At 43.3% G+C, this 23,163-nt stretch overlaps 1 protein-coding gene across 1 annotated transcript in view; it reads right to left on the minus strand.

The window, feature by feature from the left end:
- Positions 1–23,163, minus strand: part of ITGA9 (integrin subunit alpha 9) — a 228,183-nt gene that overhangs the window by 113,615 nt on the left and 91,405 nt on the right. The gene's annotated exons all lie outside the window — the stretch shown is intronic.

The following is a 23,163-nucleotide window of genomic DNA, read 5'->3' on the forward strand; positions in this document are numbered from 1 at the left end:
GCACATGAAGGGAATTAATTCCAAAGAGGGGTGGGAAAGAGGCGGCGGCCCCATATTCCTTCAGCCCATGCCCAGTCTCTAAACTGTAGCCAAGGGAGCTTCCATCATTATGTCTGCCTTGGCCCCTAGCAAATTCATGGCTGAAACTTCAACTTGAACTGGAAATTGTAACTTATTCTCCTAACTGCAGCTCTAGCTCTGCATAAAGTACTTGTGTGGCTTCCCTGTGGAGGAAAACCAGGACCTACAAAAATGTGGCCCTGTTGCTTTCGCTTTCCCTGAGGGTGGGGTTTTGTTTTTTGTGGAATTGGTATCCCAGCATAAATCATATGCAAGGCCCTTGTTGTTTCATATGTGAGAGGAAACTAAAGAATTGTTTCCCGAGCAATTAATATATATATATACATTTTCGGACTGCTTTGACATGGTTCATGCTGTTGCCGTATGTGTTGTAAATCAACTATCATTTTACTCCCCAAATATGGCTCAGTTTTAAGTGCAGGCTGAAACTGTTCCTGTATAAGTCATGGTGTATGCAGAGTTCTTTTGGGATGCTTCCAGAGAAACATGAAGGCGCTGAGTTTTAAAGCTCATTTCAGACCATTTTGTTGCTAGTGGAGTACTGGTGTGAAGGAGATAACTGAATAGAAGAAAATAGATGCTTATCTTCTGATAAAGAAAGCTGATTGTCGTAAACTGCTAAGCAGCAGATTACATGCCTAAAAGGAGTCGCAGTTAGAGAATACTTGCATGTGGCTAAAAAAGTTCATCTTGATGAACTTGAACTAATAGGTTTCATAAAATTAGGGTCTGAATTCGGACCTGAACTAATTCGTTTTAGAATCTACTGGAAAACTTTGTTGTAGTAGTAGTGGGGCGGCCTGCTACAGAATATTCCAGGTTCAATCTGTAGCCTGGCTGGAATCTTCAATGTAAGAATCCAGGTCCCACTTCGATCTTCAGTTGAAAGAAGAGGCATCTCAGTAGCTGAGCATCTGCTTTGCTTGCAGAAGGTCCTAAGTGCAGCTTCTCCCAGCATCTCCCAGTAGGGTGGCAAATTCATAGAATCATAGAACTCAGCATTAGACAGTGAGAAAAATCCAGGACAAGCTTCTTTTTCTTTCTTTTTTCTTTTTGCAAGGATGGTTGTATTCATAGCCCAAATACTGGAAAAGTCAAGGTGTCAAAATTCTCCTATCTCAGGCTGTCATTATTATTAATGTTTCCCCCTAAAGGCAGATTAGCAAAGCACATTAGAAAATAGCTCCTGCTATTTTTAAAAACTTGAGCACACTTCTTGGACTAAGGACATGTTTGTGTCTGCTCGGTAGGTCTCTTGACAAGCTAAACAGATTATTTTATTTCATTGGCTCTCAAGGCGCACGTCTGCTTTAATAAAAGGGGAGAATCATTTCCAAATAGGGTCTGAATGAGATCTGGAATCTGGGCTATATTTGAAGCATGCAGCACATTTTTAAAAATGAGGGGAAAACCTGAACTTTGGGGAATGAGGAGGGTCAGACTGCAGACTTCCAGAGCATATGCCAAAGCTTGCCGCAGCTATTACATTCACAGTATTTCAGGCTGTTCCAGAATTTGCAAGGAAATGAATTTGTTCTGGGTATCACAAAGCATAACACAGCTGCTAATGACTGAATCTGTTTCTCAGGAGGAAAGGCAGCAAGTGATGATAGCATTTTAGGTGTCTGAAATTTTGTATCTGGTATTTTGGAGCTTGCTGGTTCCATAGTAGAGAAGAGACCCAGTTGCTGTTTTGCGACACTAATCCTTCATTGGTGTTAAGAGCATGTGAGCTTTGTTCAGTTGCACACACAAACAAAAGTATCATTGGAAACAAAAATTGGGCTTCCACATGAAGCGGCCTTTTAACTTCATTCCCCAGATTAGTTTTTCTAGATCAACATATTGAGGAGGAACAACACAAACTGGCACAAACCCCTAACTTGTCAATGGGCAGATGATGTCTGTGCAGCTCCCCTGATCACAGACATCAGGATAAATGTTGCTCTTAAAGCTACAAAATCTTAAAATGACAAGGTTGAATGAAAACAGTTTGGGGGAAGCAGGATTCAAATGACGTGAATCCTATAAGCTGAGGCAATGGAGTGGGCTGTGCTACCGCCAGGTGCCAAAACATGACAATTGAGAGACAGGAGGAGCCAAGCAGTATCTGGTTTCTCGGCCTATTTTACAGGATTATTGCAAGGTTTAATGAAATAATATACACGTGGCACTCTCCATTCTAGAAAGTCAATTCTTTAACACACTTTCCTTATGAACTGTGGTAAGAGCTTAGGTTGAAATACCTTGAAATACAATATGTGAATTGTTTTTGCGCCGATCCCTCAAATAAACGTTAGCATTGTTCCTGCCACAAAACATTTCCAGATATTTAAAACTGAGCGACAAATAGTTTTGCTCTCACTGGATGGAGCACAGTATTTTTTCTGGTTTTTTTTTAAAAAGCAGACAGCATCCCAACATAGAACATACTCTTGAAAGTGCTTACAGAATGATTATTATACTTGCTTATCGGCTTAAGGAGACTAACAGAAGAGATCGTAAAGGAAAAAGAGAAATTATATGAACAAGATATGATGTGGAAACACCAAGATAAGACTGGATAGAATTATGAACTTTGTCTGGACTGATTCGGACTGATTTGGACATTAACGCAGTAAGAAGAAGATGATTTGAAACCCCCTTTGGATCTTGAAGTATGGGTTTCCCCAACAAAATTTAAAAATTTGGCTTTGTAATTTGGAATTTATGCGATGTGATTTAATTTGATGTGATTGGCCAGTTAATAAAAATTATTTTTTTAAAAAAAGAAAGTGCTTACAGAATGAATTGGATGTGTTTCAAATTGGATTGTCTCACAAATAGACAATGCATGATAATGAATAGACAACACAAAAACATAAAAAGTAATCAATTCATCTAATTTTAAGGCCATTCTACTGTCTTTCTCTACTACTAAACTACTATTGATTCTACAAAACACAGCAATAGCTGATTAGAAGCATAGAGTATATAATTGGAGTTTGCTGTCTGATTCCCCTCGCCCACGATAATTTTAAGAGCATAGGAAAAGCTTTGCTCTGACACTCCAAGGTTGATCTAAACCAGGTGTGGTGAACATTTGGCCCTCCAGATGTTACTGAACTACAACTCCCATAAGCTCTGGCAAGCACAGCCCCTGGCCAGTGATGATGTAAGTTGAGGTTAAGCAATACCTGGAGGGTCAGAGGCTCTCCAAACTTGATCTAAACCTTTATTCCTTTCTTTTTAAAATGTTATTTTTGTAACTTGCATGCTGGAATTGTATTTATTTTATTATTTGCCAACATTGAAACATAACATTAAACATAACATAAAAATAATGTAGTTGTACAAAACACATAACCCAAATGAATGAAAATGTATCTGTATCAATATGCTCATCTATATGGAGCTATTCTCACATGTCCAGTTGGAGGCATTAGTAGGCATCAATATCACTAATATATATTGAATTTAGACACAGATTTCCCTTAAACAAATTCACTTTATAAACCAATAGCCTTAATCTGTTGCTGTATTCAGTAAAGTTATCCCACCTTATTGCAAAACTATCATCCCTCTGGTTCAGTTCTTTATATGCAATATAGTGAGTGGGTTTACTATTTATTTAATTCCTTTCTCTCTTTTTTGTCCTCGCAGCCATACAAGATTGGAAGAATGGAGAAGGAAGCTTAAAAGCCCAAGCTCACTGCACTTGTTTTTGTAACGCTAAACCATGGTTTATCCTTACATGCAAACTGGGTCAGAGTTTGCCTGTGGATTTTGCCTATCATTTCCAGTACCAATACTGAAGAAACAGCAGTTCCAGAGACCTACTATCAGTAAGGGCTTAGCCACACTTAATTTTCCTCTGCTCTTCCTAGGCACCATGCACACTTTAAACCTCCATGTCTGAGCTCCCCACAGTCACGGAACCAAGAAATTACACAAAACAAAAGAATTGCTGTGAAAAACCCTGAAACAAGAAGTAATCGACTATAGAATTAAATTAAATAACAAAAATCAAAAAGTTTAAGGATAAATTAACCTAGAATTAAGCAAAGACTTAACGAGATGCCGGCTACAAAACTTGTTTCACTGAACTAATCAGTTTCCTCAGAAGGAAATAAAGAAATTATAAACCTTCAATGATTTTAAGTGATATCAAACAAACTCAAGAGCAGGGCTGAAACGCTTGAGTTTCCAAAAAAGGTATGAAAACCTCAATGACAAGTTTTAAACATAGCCCTGTTTAAGAGAACGTTTCTAGAAAAAGAGTTGCCGGAACACCTCCTTCAATCTCTTAGAATAGCAATGGCACCCATCTGAGAGGTGCTGGAACTGAGTTTTGCTTCTAACTGGCTCTTGCAACTCTATTCTAAGGTTTGGGATTGATTTCCTTGAAGTTACATGCTTCCTGGCATTTCCCTGTTCCTGAGGCCCTGGTATGTGCAGCACTGCTGATCTTCACAGTATTTTAGGCAAAGCAATTAGGTATGGTTGGGGGAAGGGGGACTTCAAAGGCTACTCTAATGAACAGGACCAAGATCTCCAATCTAAGGCATGCAACTAGATCTCAGGAAATGGCTGTTGCATTCTGCTATTCTCCCATTTGCTTCATGCCCTAATATCTATATATAAAGAACATAATGGACATTTGCCCAATAAAAAGCAGAATTTTGTGGAATGAAATGCTCTTTAAAAGATTCCCAGGAGTTCCATTCTCTTAATATCTGCAAAACTCAAATGAGAAGTCTGTTAAATACTGCTAGTTCAGAGGGAATGTTAAGACTCTGAGCATTATTATTATTATGCCATTCACAAGTCTTCTCTTTCCTCCTTTTCCCTGTCTGAAATCTCCACAATGGTGGAAATTCAGATTAATATCTCACTTCCAGTCCTGGCAAGCTATTGAGACTGGTCTTTGGTTTTGTTTTTTAATTGTCACTGCAGTTTTACATCTCCTTTGATCTCTCTCCTTTAGCATTTGTACAATAGCGATGAGCTATATGAGCTTGGTGAAAATTATGCTGTAGGATTAAGTGGAAGGTTTTATATTTCCCTACTGTGGCCAAAGCATTACAATGCAGGAACGCCAATAGTGCCATTGCGTTGTGCTGAAACACTGATTTATAGCTGGGTATCTATTATTATCGCAACAACTTAGTGTGTCAGAAACTGACAAGAAACTAGATACTTTTCTCTATGTCTGGAGAGTCTCTCTTTCTCTTTTAAAGCTTTTAAGGGCAGGATTGTTTAGGAGGAAGAGGGAGCCCCAAAGAGTATGCTTTAACAACTTCCTTGCCGCAGGAAGTTCAGAATTAAGTGAACGGCAGATGGCTGTGTTTTGAGCATGGAAGCAAATGAAATTGTTGGGAATCTGGAGGTCTGGTTTCATTCAGCAATGAAAGAGTGATAAAGTTGTGTGCTGCACACATCGGGCCGTGCTGTTACTTGCGAAGGCATCAGCATTGTTTAACCTGCAGTGGCAATCCTAGGCCAAAGACAGCTAAGAAGATAACCGGCGCCATGATTCCAAAACTACCTTTACAAGTGAAACCGCTAACTTTGTTGTTCTGTTCCTACCCATGTCATCTGATCAAATGGCAAACAGATTGTCAAAAAGGATAAAGGTGGAGATAGAATCACAGAGTTGGAAGAGACCACAAGGGCCATCGAGTCCAACCCCATGCCAAGCAGGAAACACCATCAGAGCACTCCTGACATATGGTTGTCAAGCCTCTGCTTAAAGACCTCCAAAGAAGGAGACTCCACCACACTCCTTGGCAGCAGCAAATTCCACTGTTGAACAGCTCTTACTGTCAGGAAGTTCTTGAGATACCTCAAGAAAAACCACACGGTAATCCAGTGGTGGAGAAAATGCTTTTCATGTAGCAGGTCTTAGCTTCAGTCCCAAGAACCTCCTGTCTGGGAAATATTCCTGCCTGAAACCCCGAAGAGTCACAGTAAGTCAGTGTAATCAGTATGAATTGCAACTTATTACCAAACTTAAAACCATGGAGAGACCTGGTCTGAACAAAGACATTGGATTCTTATCTCATTATACATGACAAAGCCATTTTTCACCTTCTCACCCCTTGCTTTTTCCTGTAAGACCTATTGCAGTCGTTAAGAGTCGTCAACAGGCTCATCACAGCTATCTGCCAATCACCCATTCCCACCACCCTTCTGAGTAATACCCCTCCCCACCTTCTCACTATATAGAAGGGTCTGGTGACTTCTGTTTCAGTGTATCTGAAGAAGTGTGCATGCACACGAAAGCTCATACCAAGAACTAACTTAGTTGGTCTTTAAGGTGCTACTGGAAGGAATTTTTTTTGTAGTGCAATCAGTACTGAGACATATACCAGATAGACCAATTGTCTCACTTGGTACAAGGCAGCTACCTGTGTTACTAATGCTTAATGTAGCAACCAGTAAAAAGGTAAAGTACCCCTGACCATTAGGTTCAGCCATGACCGACTCTGGGGTTGCGGCGTTCATATTGCTTTATTGGCCGAGGGAGCCAGTGTACAGCTTCCAGGTCATGTGGCCAGCATGACTAAGCCGCTTCTGGCAAACCAGAGCAGCGCATGGAAACGCCGTTTACCTTCCCGCCGGAGCGGTACCTATTTATCTACTTGCACTTTGACGTGCTTTCAAACTGCTAGGTTGGCAGGAGCAGGGACCGAGCAACGGGAGCTCACCCCGTCGCGGGGATTCAAACCGCCGACCTTCTGATCGGCAAGTCCTAGGTTCTGTGGTTTAACCCACAGCGCCACCCACGTCCCTCCTAGCAACCAGTATGGTGCCAGTATATGTGCACAGTTACCCTTGCATCTGGGAGATAAGCTTATATAGATGGCCAGTGAGAAGATTTCCTAGAAACATAGAGAATCTAGGAGTTCCTCTCACTGATCATCTACTTAAGTTAAACTATGGCTTAGCATGAACAAGCAAAGATGCTGGTGCTCATTTAGAAAATCAAGGCCACTTCACTCCTCTCTTGGTTCCACTGCTACTGTGCCACCAGGAGCTGAAAGTTATAATGGCTTACTGCTACCTGAAGGAGCGTCTCCGCCCCCATCGTTCTGCCCGGACACTGAGGTCCAGCGCCGAGGGCCTTCTGGCGGTTCCCTCCCTGTGAGAAGTAAAGCTACAGGGAACCAGGCAGAGGGCCTTCTCGGTAGTGGCACCCGCCCTGTGGAACGCCCTCCCACCAGATGTCAAAGAGAAAAACAACTGCCAGACTTTTAGAAGACATCTGAAGGCAGCCCTGTTTAGGGAAGTTTCTTTTAATGTTTAATAGACTATTGTATTTTAATATTCTGTTGGAAGCCGCCCACAGTGGCTGGGGAAACCCAGACAGATGGGTGGGATATAAATAATAAATTATTATTATATAACCCAGACTCATGGTATGTCTCCCCCAAACAAACCATGAGCAATATGCCAAGAACAAACCTTGGTTACAGCTCATGATTCATCTGGAAGCCATAGTTTGGCTTAGTGTTGTGCTGAATAGAGGGAAGTGGAGGGACAATGAAAAATCAGGCACAGTTGTTGCTTTACTCTCAGAAACAGGAAAGCGACGTAGACGCGTAAGATGCCCATGGCAATTTTGTTCAGGTCACTTCTAAATCCTTGGTAGGTCCTGTGATTTTACAAAAGGACACAATGAAAATCTCAAAATACAGCACATCTCATGGACTCAAATTACCACCCCCTGAAATCCACAGCAGCAGCAGGAATTTGAAATTTAGCACAGACATACCATGAATGTAGCCAGAGTAATTTCCCTAGAGACATATATGTTTGCTTTCAAAGGTAATTCCTGCCGTTTTGCTTCTGCAGCTGCAAGTCACACTGGATTCACTACAAAGCTAGGACTGAGTTGTGTGAACTGACCCTATGAACACAATGCTATGTCTTGTCTACAGGATAAAGCAAATGATGGATTGAAAAACAATCTTACTATTTTCAGATTCATTGTGTTGGTCGTCAACTAACCAGAATCTGCTGTGCTGATTCTAAGATGAGAACAGAGACTCATGGTGCACCTCAGAAGTCAGGTCCGGCTGAATAAAATTAGCCTCATTCTTAGGTAGGTAAGAGTAGGATCGTAACTGTAACCTCAACACTTGTCTGCCCTACTTCAGTGAGGTAGTGAAAAGCAATGGCTGTATATATTGTTGATTCGAAGATTGAGTTTTGGAAACTGACTGGCTAATCACCTAAGATTTCAAAATACAACAAAAAGCAAAACTGTTCTTAAAAAACCGACACCGAATCACTCATGATTATAGTGACCAGTCTCATATATATCAATCTCACTGGGTCATTCAGGACATTCAACGCTATCATTTTTCATTCCACATTGCCCAGAATGAAATGCACATCACTTCTCATTCTTGAATTTATAGCCGCATCATAAAAAGGCCCTTTTGAAACACTTCCATTTAGCAGGCAAACTGTGCGTTTTCATGGCAGGCACTGCTCTTTGTCAGCCCCTACTTGTGATATAGTTAGTAATCAATCAGGGAAGTAGACATGGATCACTGCAATTCTAACATAGAGTATGGCCTCCTGAACCAATCAGGAAAAGTTACAGCTATTTGATCGTTCAGCTTATACACTCCGTATACCATGCAAAGTTGGAAACTAGGGACAGCTACACCAAACCTTCAGAATGTTAAATAAACTACGTTATTAAGATGGGGAAATTATGAAGTGCCAACAGAAATGTAAATAAAATGTTGGAAAGAGAATGTTGACCTTTGGAATCTCTGCTGCCTTTCTTACTGGTCCAGCATTAGTCAAGCAAAAAATGTCAAAAGTTGCATTTGAAAGCACAAGATCAGCTGCAAGCTCAGATTATTCAATGCCTATTCTGTATATTAACAGTCATATGGATCCACCTTTATTTGCAACAATGCAACTGCAACATGTATTACACAAAGACATTTTGAAGGATGCTATTAGGCTGAGTGGATGGAGAATTAATATGGAAGTTAACCAAGTTCTGACAGCACCTACTTACAGCAACAAACCAAAGAGCTCCTCTGAGAGAGTGAAAGGTTTGGCAGCATATTCTCTGCCTATTCAGGAAAATGTTTCATGCCCAGAAGCATTACCCAGAAATCATTAATCTAAGTATTAGTCTGACACAATATACCACGGTAATACAAGGTATGCACTTTAAAAAATTACTCGAAGATTTCACTCAAAGTAATTGCAGAGAAGTGCAGAAAAATCTGGACAGGGTCGCGAAAGAGACAAAATTGTCTTGGCTGAAGGAAGGGAGAAAATTATGATTCTGTCTCAATTATGTATCAAACACAGTCTCGCCTAATTAGTGTGTTCTTAGAAACAGAAAAGGAAGAAGAGCTAATAAGACAGTCCTGCTACCCTAGTGTGAAAGAGCACTAGGCCAAAAGAAGGAAGTACAACAAATCCATCCGAAATCATGCTCCAGTTGGCTACCTAACCCAGTTTCACACTCCCAAGGCTATACATATCTATATAGTAAGGCATGGAAATGTAACTGATTATATTTATTGTATTGTAACTTATTCCCCACACCTTTGTTTTTTTATCTCTCTCTCACACTCACTTCTCTCTCTCTTTTTTATCTTCTTATAAATGATATTCTTCTAATAAAATATTAGTGGGTTAAACTGGATGACCCTTGGGTACCTTCTAACTCTGCAATTCCATGATTCTATAAAGAAAGAAGGGACACAGGTGACGCTGTAAACCACTGAGCCTTGGGCTTGCAAATCAGAAGGTCGGTGGTTCGAATCCCCGCGACAGGGTGAGCTCCCATTGCTCGGTCCCTGCTCCTGCCAACCTAGCAGTTCTAAAGCACGTCAAAGTGCAAGTAGATAAATAGGGACCGCTGTAGTGGGAAGGTAAATGGCATTTCCGTGCGCTGCTCTGGTTCACCAGAAGCGGCTTAGTCATGCTGGCCACATCAACTGGAAGCTGTCTGCAGACAAATGGCGGCTCCCTCAGCCTATAGAGCAAGATGAGCGCCGCAACCCCAGAGTCATTCACGACTGGACCTAACGGTCAGGGGTACCTTTACCTTTTATCAAGAAAGAATGGGCCTTTTAACTTAGCTCAGGGAGGTTGAAAAGCACCCGCTGTGTTTGGCTCCCATGGCTCAGGAGCTTTTGCCAAGCTGTACCCCCAGGGAATGCACAGGTAGCTGGAGCTGTAAAAACCAGCCTTGAATCCTTTTTCATGGTTCCTTCAAGTGTCCACAGTCTGGATAAAAAAAGTCTAAGAGGAGAGTCATGGCGAAGAGGTACTTTCTGAAACCTGTGTAAGTGACAACAACATTTAAAAGATGGCTTTGGCTGAGCTCTAGATTCAAATATACCTTTCCCCCTCTCAGTAATGAGTTAGGTGGCCAGCTCTTGAAAACTGAGAATGGATAACAGAGGCACGAGTAAATAAGCTTACAAATACACAACCCTGGATAAACACAGCTGCTGCTAAGCCAGCTCAATCCCTTAAAGAGAAATGTCATAAACACAGCACTCCTAAGGGCCTTTCTAACAGTAAGGAGCGGGTGGGAATCTGAATTATGCATTCTTAAAAAAAAAATGTATTGGACTACAGAGAGCGAGTCTGACATGCAGTTTTTTTTGTGTGTGTGTGTGTGTGTGTGTGTGTGTGTGTCTTGCTGGTAATCCAGCAGCCCTGGGTAGCCTACCGCATGTCATTTTGTATCGTATGACAAAGAGAAAACAGCTCAAATGCTCTGCTGAAAACACGGAAAGCCATGTGTAGGGGTGGGCCCTGGGATGGGGAAGCGAGTGTTCCCCAAATACCAGGAAAAGCAACATGAGCCATCACAAATATTTAAATTGGTTATGTAAAATATAAAAATAAAACTCGGCATTCCTCCAGGATCTGGAAAGAGCAAATGCAAAACAGTCGCTTTCCCCTCTCCCTCATCCGCCTTCAGAAAAAAAGCAAAAAGCATTTGCATTGCTTGCCATGGCTGAGGTATCAAGGCGGCTTTTAAACGTTAGGCATCCACAGCTCTGGAGTACGTTCCAGGGCATTTGGGCAGGGCTAGGCAGGGAAGCAGAAGAAACAGGGGCACTGGAATTATATCCTGTTACATAACGCACGGCGCGTCAGAGGCTACAGAAGTTCCATAAATTACACAACATTTTTCCAATAGCCACCCACTGCCCTTTTCTGACAAAGCACTCCACATCCCACAAGTTTATACTTCTCCATCCCAGGGGAATCCCACTCCCTCACGAGCCTGGTCCAAATGAAATGGGCTTCCCACCCTTTTTATTTTCCTGACTCGGTGCCTGCACCTTTATCAGTCTTCCCCTGTCAGTCGCATGTGGATTTTAAAGAGACAGGCATCAACTCTGGCCAAAGGCTTGGAGCTGACTAGCCTAGACAGTGCTGTTCAAAGAGAAGGCAGTCAAAGCAACAGGAATCACAGAGGAGACATTCACTGCATCTGAAAGAGGAGTTCAAGCTCAGTTTAACGACTGACACGCCAACTTCTCAATTCCGCTCCAAACCTTAGGCTGCATCAAGTGTTAATGTTACTTTTGGCTGCCCCTCCTGGAGAAAGATCCCTTTTTGTGATCCAGTGAGGCAATTCCTACATGACGAGGGAAGTCAGAGTGATGCTTACATCTGCAGAAGCTGCATTCATTCAGGCAGAATGACAAGCGTGGAATTTCATGGGTGACAAAAGCCATGTAACCAACTTCCCATTTATCAGGCTGCCATGTTCCAAGACGTGAAATTAGGTTTCCTTCAGTGGCATTTTCCCAAAAGGATAATTCAGAACACTGTCCAATGACCTACTAAACATGGCTTGTAATGGACTAGTTTACCACAGCTGGAAAGCACCTGTTTTCACTCAGTTTAAAAACCATTCCTTTTAAGGAGGGGGTGGGAAACACATGTAAACCTTTATAGCCTTGTAATGTTTTGCTCGGATCAGTTGGATATTTCTTCATGAAAGGCAGCATGGAAGTGTTGCATTTACTCAGTGTTCCTCATATGCTACGAAAATGAGAGATAAACCCAAAGACAAGTAGTTGTGCATCTACGACATCTGCAAACATTGCCCTTGGAACAGAGTTCAAGCCTATTAGAAAGGAGCTTTTTATATACATAAAAAAAAGGAAATAGTTTTAAAAGCCAAGTTTCTAGCCCCTATGTGATACAGTAGGATTAAATGTGGGCCGGGTCAGATGATGCTCCCCCAATTCAACCCATTGCGTGCAAAAGAGAACATGCATGGATCTATTACCCCACAGTTCTATACAGGGCCAGAATATAGCTTAAAGGCATAGCTGAAAATATACAGGTGTTTTCCTACTTTTTACCCAGAGAACTGACTGTGCAGTTTCAGCCTACACACACCAAGCCTGTGCTCCAAACAGGTGAAGAACAGCAGCAACATTCATGATTCCTTCCACTGTGTCACGATCTGCAGGGATGCCAAACTATCAAGGAGTAATGAAGGCTTGAGCAAGGGAAGGTCAGAAATTCTTGGCTCTTTAGGTAAGGGTCAGCACCTGGGAGGGAGGTCAAAGTGTGGATTCAGGACCATGGATAGTGCCCCTGCAGATGAGGCCTAACATCCACATTGTCTCAATGAGGGCCTGGAGCAACGGGCTGAATTTTATTGACAAGCTAGGTAGAGAATGACTGGAGGCCCCACCTCCTGCCGAGTGAAAGGGTTGGTGCCTTCCCCTCCACAACCATTGGCTCATTCCTCATACCTTTCCCGCCCCGACCTGGCCACAGTGATCCATGCGACGGTCACCTCCAGGCTTGACTACTGTAATCTGCTCTACGCGGGGCTGCCCTTGAAGCTGTCCCAGAAACTCCAGCGGGTGCAGAATGCTGCAGCAAGGCTCCTCATGGGGTCTCTACCAAGGGAGCATATTCACCCAGTGCTTTTCCAACTGCACTGGCTCCCGGTGGAGTACAGGGTCAGATTTAAGGCGTTGCATTTGACCTTTAAATCCCTTCACGGCCTAGGATCCTTGTACCTACGGGACCGCCTCTCCCGGTATGCCCCATGGAGAGCCTCAAGGTCCATAAATAGCAACATCCTAATGGTCCTGGGCCCTAAGGAAGTTAGATTAGCTTCAACCAGAGCCAGGGCTTTTTCAACACTGGTGGAACGCTCTGTCTCATGAGACCCGGGCCCTGCAGGATCTGATTTCTTTCCACAGGGCCTGTAAGACAGAGTTGTTCCACCTGGCCTTTGGCTTGGAGCCAATTTGATTCCCTCCCCCTCTTTCTTTGTTCTTTTTCCTTTCTCCCCCTGTGATGAGGCTGCATTTTAATATTGGAATGTTTCAATATTTTAATTGTTGTATTTTAATCTTGTTTTGTTTTTGTTTTTTTTGGGACGCGGGTGGCGCTGTGGGTAAAAGCCTCAGCGCCTAGGGCTTGCCGATCGAAAGGTCGGCGGTTCGAATCCCCGCGGCGGGGTGCGCTCCCGTCTTTCGGTCCCAGCGCCTGCCAACCTAGCAGTTCGAAAGCACCCTCGGGTGCAAGTAGATAAATAGGGACCGCTTTCTAGCGGGAAGGTAAACGGCGTTTCCGTGTGCGGCTCTGGCTCACCAGAGCAGCGATGTCACGCTGGCCACGTGACCTGGAAGTGTCTTCGGACAGCGCTGGCCCCTGGCCTATAGAGTGAGATGAGCGCACAACCCCAGAGTCTGGCAAGACTGGCCCGTACGGGCAGGGGTGCCTTTACCTTTACCTTTACTTTAATCTTGTTTTTAAGTTGTATTTATTCAACTTGCTTTTATTATTGCTTGTTAACCGCCCTGAGCCCGGCCTTGGCTGGGGAGGGCGGGGTATAAATAAAAAATATTATTATTATTCCAGGTAATGACGTTTCCAGCTGTGGGAATCCCTCCCCAGGGCTCTCTAGATTACTCAATATGTCTGCAGAGCAACCAGCAGAGTCTGGCAGCAGATGTGTCTGCTTGGGGGTTAGGGGAGGCTGACTCCAGTGCCTGTGGCCCCACACAGGATGTATCAGGGAGTGGACCCATGTCCTCCACTTGCCAGAGGACCCTGTCTTTGATGAGCCATTTACTCACTAGTGGCATATCAACTGCCAGATGCTCTCACCACTGCAGGGGAGCTCTTGACTGGTGCCTATGTTGACATCACTTTTCATAATGTGAAGGCCTTATTTCCCCCAGGTCTTTCAATCTATGCTATGCAATTGCTGTGAAGTTTCAGGTCCTTTTCGTTCAGGCCCAAAAGTTGTTGCTGGACTCCAGCTCCCATGATCCCTGACCTTGCTAGCTGATGCCGGTGAGAGCAGGAGTCCAACATGGGATGGGTTCGTCATCCTCATGCCCTCTCCCCACTCTCCTTTTTTGGTATGGTTTCTACTGGGACAGCAGGACAAAAGAAATAAAAGCAACCCTAACCTGGAGTTCACCTGCTCATTGTCCAAAACAAACCACAAGCATAAAATGCACAGTTCCCTATGGAATTGGCAGACTACTAAGAACTCACTGCTTGAAATACTACCAGTGACCACATCCTTTTACGAACCAATTGTTTTCTATTTAATAATAGAAAAGAAAGCCCTTTTTTCTCCTGCGGGAGGTGCCCCTAGCATTTCCTGCTTATATACTCTGCTCACTCTCTCAAACATACACAGAAAAAAAGAAAAATATCATTGAAGGCAGTTTTGGACAGGAAAAGCAGGCTGTTTGCATGTGTGCACTGTTGCCTGGGATCACCAGACCCCGTTGTATTCTCACACTATCATAAACAGGAAAACCACTAAAACCAAGCTGCAGAGAGAAGCCACCCTACATATGTTTAACAGTTTCTCTCAACTCTGGTATTTTAATTTTTTTTCACAGAGATTGAAGAATGAGGGAGTGGAACACTCATTTCAGCGAGTAAAGTAGTCAGGTAGTAACATAGAAAAGGTGACAGTACTTTTCTAAAATAGCCGGCGTTTGCTTCTTACGCTACCTATCATGATAATTATAACGATGACATGAATGAATGAATGAATATTATATTGGCAACTGTGAGACAACTGTGATATTTAGCCAGACCAGTGCACTTCAAACATTTTAACTTCGGGGAAACATTAACTCAGCAAGAGACTGTTGCGGGTCTGCACATTGTACACTCTTATCTTGCAGGGCACAGGCCAGGCTCATGGGGGCAGACCCCTGGCCAATGTGAACTAATAGGGGGGCCCAGAATACATCATTTAGTCAAGGAATACTCAGAAATGGAAGGCATGCTCTCTTGCATGGACCTTTTTTCTGCAATTGCTGATCTTTTCAGTGAGGAAAAATGACTCTCTTGATGAACCACAAAGCTCCACACAGACACTGTCTAAAAGCCACTGAGAGAGACATTGAATTTTTCCTTTGGCCACCAGTCAATGCAACATGCCCCACTGGGGCTTTCTCCTCCCCCCCCCCCAGTTCCTCACAGTTTTGGGATTGTCTGGAGAAGCCCGAGAACAGTGTGCAGGGGAAAGGTGATGAAGAACTGTTCCATCTTCCAAGCAGAAATGCATTGATGGAACTATCACAACAGCACAACGTTCAGTTTATCCCCTAGAGCAATGTCTCTCAAACTTGGTTCTCCGGCACTTGTTGGACTACAACTCCCATCATCCCTGACCACTGGTCCTGATCCCTAGGGATGATGGAAATTGTAGTCCAACAACAACAAACCCATGTTTGAGAAACACTGTCCTAGTTTCAGGTGGGGAGGCTGTCACTGAGGCTTTAAAGCAGGTTGATTCTTTCCGAGTTGAATACTGGGTTTAATCATTGAATCAAGAAAGCCCATTCTATTGTAAAGCGAGTGGGTAGGTGGGCATATCAAAACTGGAATGATATGGACCCAGATGCAGCTTCCGCTTTAAAAAGACTCATCTTGTTTTGAATCTGCTTTTATAACTCTATTTTGTTGTCCCAAGAAATAGGATTGCATTGGCTTGAAGAGAACATAATTGACACTGAAAAGCTAATCCTGTGGTCTCTGCCTTATAACTGGCACTGGGCCTCCAGACACAGGCCAGCTTGCCTGTCGGACAAAAATTTGCCTAATAAAGGAAGTTTATATCCTTCAGGAGAGACACACACGCACACAGTCTGTTCATCATGTATTGGGAGTGACTCTGAGATGCCAGAATACTTTTGCAGATGAAAAAGAAAATATCTGGACTGGCTCAAAACAAACATAACTTGATGTTCTTGATGTTTGTTTTACCCCAAAAGACCCATGTGTTTTTCTTTCAAAACAAGCAAGTCATAATCAAGTTATATCAAACTTTCTACTCAGAAGACAATTAGATATATTTTAGTTTGTTTTCATTATTTATTGCTGTGCTTTATAAGATGATGGTAAGTCATCTTGAGAATAAAGGAGGAATTAACATTTTCTAAATAAACATGCCTCCATAAATACCTCCCTAAAAGAGCACCAATGCGACATGTCTGCTAAACATTGGCTAGTTTTGCTTGTAAATTCCAACACAGACAATTCTTCTCAATGACCACCACGTAGCTAACCCTAGAAGGCGGGTGGGGGTGGGAGAGAGAAATATTCATATAAATTTCTCTCTCATGTCTTCCTGCCATACATGTATGCGTTGTTTTTGGCAAAGCTTCAATCCCACAAGTATTACAAGATATAGGCAGAAACTATTGCCCACAATGAGGAGAACCACATACGACGATTGTTGCCAAACCTGTAATTTACATGATGTGCTATGAATGGCCTAAAGAAAGGAAAATGTTTCTTTTCAAACATAGTAGGTAAGGTACTATTATGGAAGCAACCACAGGACCACAGACCAATGGGTACACTTCCAGCAAGGTAAATTCCTAAATCAATATTGGCTTGTTTGGGGAGAAAACAGTATGTTCTCGTGTTTTAGACCTGTATGTAATTTTATTCTACTTCTTCTTCACTCATAGTTTTCTTTGTAAAACTTTTAAATATAAATGTGGAGGGTCAGTCTTTGGAGTATTTAGAATTCAACACATCAACTTTACATTGAAAAAAGGCACACATGCTGCAGGATAAACTTGATAAATCCTACTCTATATACGGACCATGCTTGAATGTTGAGCCATTTATTAAGTATCGAGGCCAGGAAATAAAAATGCACACTCAAAGGTGCCATATTAATGTTGTAAAGCCCAATCCTAAACCTCCCACTATTCATAAAAATAACTTTACTACACTGTTATGCTATGAGGCAATCACCATGAAATCTCCACCAGAGTTACGAGTTCTAAACTTCTCGAGCCAAGTCATAAATTTGCAAGGAAATAACTTAGAATCTCCTCCAAAAACTAGAAAGACTGACAGGAGTGCTGACTCTCCCCCCATGACGCTCTAATTGCTGCCATTTAGTATTTTACAAAGATTTCAGAAAGACGGGAATGTCATTGGTTCTCTTAAGGAACATTGAAAGTCACATAAACGTGGAATCATAGAAATGTAGAGTTGGGAAAGATCCCATCCTCCTGCATTGCAGAAATCTCACCTAAAGCATCCATGGCAGATGGCCATCCAACCTCTCTCTTGGATGCTTTAGTCTCAGAGGTTATATAAGACTGTTTAGTCTAAGAACAACCAATTTACAGTGGTGCCCCGCAAGACGAATGCCTCGCAAGACGAAAAACCCGCTAGACGAAAGGGTTTTCCATTTTTCGATGCGCTTCGCAAGACGAATTTCCCTGTGGGCTTGCTTCGCAAGACGAAAACGTCTTGCGAGTCTTGCGATTTTTTTCACTCCCCCCCCCCCTTTTTCTAAGCCACTAAGCCGCTAAGCCTTTAATAGCCGCTAAGCCGCTAAACCGCTAATAGCGCTAAGCCGCTAAGCCACTAATAGGGTTGCTTCGCAAGACGAAAAAACCGCTAGACGAAGAGACTCGCGGAACGGATTATTTTCGTCTTGCGAGGCACCACTGTACTGCTAGACAACAACTGCCATTATCCCTGACCACTGGCAATGCTGGTTGGGGCTAAAGGAAATTTTAGTCTAATAACCACATGCGAGGCACCATGTTTGCTCCCCCTGCATAGTCTATAGATATATAAGGGAGGGAGGGAAAAAGCCTTACAATTTGGCCTAGTCAACCCAAATTCAGTGAGCTCTAAAGGAGTATAGTCATACCTCGGGTTACAGACACTTCAGGTTACTTTTTTTGGGTTACGGACCACCGAAACCGGGAAGTACCAGAATGGGTTACTTCCGGGTTTCAGCAGTCGCGCATGCACAAAAGAGCTAAATTGCGCTTTGTGCATGCACAGAAGCGCTGAATCGCAACCCGCACGTGTGCAGACACACCGCTGCAGGTTGTGAACGCTGCGGGTTGCGAACATGCATCCCACACGGATCACGTTCACAACCCCAGCGTCCACTGTAATTTGGCTGCCAAGAGAAGGGGGCAGGTAAGCTGAGAAACATTCGTGTTATATAGCACAAAAAGTGATCTATCTAGAAATTTGTGAGCCAATTCACAAAAACAAAATGGCACATTTTAAAAAATGGAGCCAAGACAAGTTTGGCACATGGGGAAGCCAATATTGTTCCCTCACATGCCCTGTTCAAAACTCAACATGTTCTGCCACCATATAGGTGGTATTCAACGAAGTTTTACTCAGAGTAAAATGGGATAATATTGACCGTGAAGACAAGCTAAAGAGACTGAAGAAACGCCTAACCTAAGCAGCCCAAAACCTATGTAGTTAAGATGTCATTCTCCATTTGTGTAAATTCCAAGGTTCTCATGTTTATGCAATTTGCACAAATTAAAATATTCTAACACAGAAAAACAGCTCCCCCCCTTTTCTGAAACACTGATAGAGGGAAGGAGTCCAGCTTCACACTCTGACTGCACAGTCATTCTTGGCTAGCCGGCATCCAGGGGGAGAGATGAACTCTTCACACCCGAGTGAGGAGATGGAAAATGCTGTGTTTGTTTAGTTAACAGTTTTACAGCCACTCAGCCTCATCTAGGAAGGACATTCGGTACAATGGACTCCCAGCACGTTCTTCACACAGATCCGGATAGCAAAGACGTACACTATTCACCAAAATAGCACATTTGTCTAAATAAATCTCAAAAAAGAAGAAGAAAGGAAGATCACCCCTATCCATTTTTGAAGCAGAGCAAAAACATGATGTATTTCTGGGAGAACGAAATAAACAAATTCAAAGGATATAAGCCTTAGCCCCAAATCACTGGGCTGATCCTTGCTACAGTCGTCATTTTTGGCAAAGCAGCTCCGGGTCTTTGGTCTTACACACTGCATTTGTAAGATTCCAGGGGAAGAATGCAATAGATCAGCTTCCCCCACTCGCCTCTGGGATCTCCATGATCTGAAACACTGCAATAGTCTTGGTATTGGTGACTGTGCATGAATGCACAAATGGACACCAGAATGCTGGTAACTTTAAACCCTCCCCGCCTCCCTTTATGCAAATCTGCCAAGAATCGTTTGCTAAAAGAACTGCTCACCAAAATCACAATATCATCAGCTCAGCTCTGCCAATGCTGAATGTCTAAATGTAGAAGTGCAATTCTAAGAGAAGCACACATCCATAAAAGTGTCCTTTATTTAGCGCCACTAAGTGAGACTCTTGAGAGTCCCATGGACTGCAAGAAGATCAAACCTCTCCATACTGAAGGAAATCAACCCTGAGTGCTCACTGGAAGGACAGATTGTGAAGCTGAGGCTCCAGTACTTTGGCCACCTCATGAGAAGAGAAGACTCCCTGGAGAAGACCCTGATGTTGGGAAAGATTGAGGGCACAAGGAGAAGGGGACGACAGAGGACGAGGTGGTTGGATAGTGTTTTCGAGGCTACCAGCATGAGTTTGACCAAACTGCGGGAGGCAGTAGAGGACAGAGGTGCCTGGTGTTCTCTGGTCCATGGGGTCACGAAGAGTCGGACACGACTAAACGACTAAACAACAACACAACAACAACAAGTGATAACGAATGCATTGACATGCAGCTAAGATTTGGTAGAAATTGGCAGCCAGATTATATATGTACTGTATTTTCCGCTCTATAAGACGCACTTTTCCCCTCCTAAAAAGTAAGGGGAAATGTGTGTGCGTCTTATGGAGCGAATGCAGGCTCCATGGCTTCAGTGAAAGCAACACGAAGCCTCCGGAGCACAGCGGGGGCGGCTATCCCTTGCTTTTGCTGAAGCAACCAACCCCTCTTGCTCTCCTGGCTTCAGGGATAGCCGCCCAAAGCCTCCGGAGCGCAGTGGGAGCACCCGCTGTGCTCCGGAGGCTTTGTGTTGCTTTTGCTGAAGACAGGAGAGGAAGAGGGATCAATGCACACCGATCCCTCTTGCTCTCCTGGCTTCGCTTTGCTGGAGAGGTGCTGCGCAGCTTTCCCTCTCTGCGCAGCGCCCCTTCAGCGAAGCGGGAGAAGAAACGGAAGGGGCTCCATTTCTCCTGCCGCTTCGCTGAAGGGGCGCTGCACTGAGAGAGAGAGAATTTTTTTTTTTCTTATTCTCCTCCTCTAAAACTAGGTGCGTCTTATGCCCGGGTGCGTCTTATAGAGTGAAAAATACGATTTAAATTTACAGCTCCAGTTAGGGAGCATCGAAGTCCTCGTGTGCATTATATCCAGTGCATTTTTTCTGGGGGGATGCAGGGGGACACATACCCCTAAACATTTTGTGAATCTAAGTTTGGCCTCATTAAGGTGCAGTATTTCAATATGAGTAGGAAAATGAGAGTACCCCTAAAAAATTTTTTAAAGGAAAAAAGCACAGATTATATTATTGCCTGATTGTCATTTATCTGCCTGGTTTTTTAAATGAATGCATAGAGATCTGTAAACCTTCCTGGAATTGCATTTGCAATGAAGCATGGATAAGAAATGTTTTAAATGGAAATAAAAATATAAATTCCCAAAGTAAAATGGAAATGGGTGTCTTTTACTCAGAGTTCTTCTGGGAAGTTATTATAGCAAAGTCAGAAAATTGAAAAACGCTGCCACGCATCATTTTTGCGGACCATTTTCAGTTTCAGTGACAATTTGAATCCCAGCCTCAATGCAGCCTGTGACACTCTTTACCTTGAGGAAACAGATAAGGACATCACAAGCCAACTGGGTCGGGAGAACAGATGCTCACTAAATTGTAGATCTGTCACCGCCACTAAATACTTTCCCCTCTCTCCCTCACACGTGCAGACACATAGTTTCCAAATGTGCAATGCCAGCCAAATGGACCTTGCCCTTTACCGGGCATGTAGCCGGCATCCCAATTCCAGCATAACCTGGCAGACAGCATGCAAAGCTCCTTACATTTGTATTCCTTGGAGATAAGACTGATTGCCTAACAAAATAATTGCCTTTTAAGTCCAAGCTATTTGCGAAGACTAGTGGCAGAAGGGGGTAAAGGCAAAACACATCGAGACTGGGAAAGCTACTTGGACTGAACGAAAATGCCCTCCCTCGGTTTACCATCTCATTCATAAGAGAGGCATGAGAGGGAAGGGGCAAAATCAATATGAAGGTTCAAGGGCAACTTCTCTCTTGTTCCAACAGCTCTGTCCTCCTTTGTTTTAATTCCCCCACTTCTCCCACGCTTTGCGGTGAAAGTTCTAACCAGAGAATTTCAGTCTAGTGCTAACTTTTATGAGGCCACCAAGCATTCTTACTTCTCTGTGAATGGAAGAGACACACAACATTGACACAACGCAAAGTTTATGTCAAATATTATTTCTAGGAACAAATATGTGCCCATTTAACAGGGTCAACTTACAATGACATGGCTATGCTCAGGAATAACCTAGATCAGGGCGGTTCAACTTTTCATAGCAAGTGGGACGCAATAGTACTTTGACATGGAATCCACAGGCTACACAATGCCTTTTCATGAGGGCCCCCCCAAAAGGGCTTCAAAGGCCACATGCAGCCCTCAGGTCATACATTGGACCTCCCTGACCTAGATGAACCACCCCACTAGAAGCAAACATGGCATGCTGAGGGCTGCCAACTTTTAAACTGATCTCTGTAACTCTGTCTTTAATATGCAAGCATCAGCCAGGTGCTAAGGCTTATTTTTACGCTATTGCCCATTTCAGCAGATCAAGCTGGCAAAAAAAAACACCACAAAAGTTTTAATTTTCCTGGTCAGTTTGAGGTCTTTAAGCAGAGGCTTGACAACCATATGTCAGGAGTGCTCTGATGGTGTTTCCTGCTTGGCAGGGGGTTGGACTCGATGGCCCTTGTGGTCTCTTCCAACTCTATAATTCTATGATTCTATGATTCAACCCTGCACTTGAAAACAATTCCTTCCTAACAAACTTCACCCACAGCAGTCACTGCCAGGTGCCTCAGCAAGTTAATTAGCTGCGTTGTTCTAAGTGCAATTCACCAGGTGGTTTTAGATGGTGAGATTTAGTCTTTGTGTTCATTAGTACTGGGATGCAACAGTATGTTCAGGTTGCCTCCTAAGGTTGTCAGCAACATGAATATTTCCAGTTAGGAATTTGGGCAGATTTGGGGGGGGGGGGGCGAGTTTAACAAACACCAAGCAAGACACATCCACTTCTGCACTCCTGCATTACTATGACCAAAAGAAGAATTGGTGTGAGGAAGGAGCGGGTGTACCTTCAAAGAGGATGCACCCCTACTTATGAACTGTTTTACTTTGTGAATGCCACAAGAACATGGTCGGCTTGTTACCACTCCAAGGGTCCACCACTTCAGACCACCTATGACTATTTGCACCATCAGAAGCAGAGCTAAGAAAAGGCAAGAGCTATGATCATGGCCACTGGGCCCATCAACTCCTGGCAAATAGAAGGGGAAGAAATGGAGGCAGTGAAAGATTTTACTTTCTTGGGCTCCATGATCACTACAGATGGTGACAGCAGTCACAAAATTAAAAGACGCCTGCTTTTTGGGAGGAAAGCAATGACAAACCTAGACAGCATCTTAAAAAGCAGAGACATCACCTTGCCAACAAAGGTCCATATAGTTAAAGCTATGGTTTTCCCAGTAGTGATGTACGGAAGTGAGAGCTGGACCATAAAGAAGGCTG

This window comes from Podarcis melisellensis, assembly GCF_964234715.1.
Source record: "Podarcis melisellensis genome assembly, chromosome: 12".
NCBI classification, from domain to species: Eukaryota; Metazoa; Chordata; class Lepidosauria; order Squamata; family Lacertidae; genus Podarcis; species Podarcis melisellensis.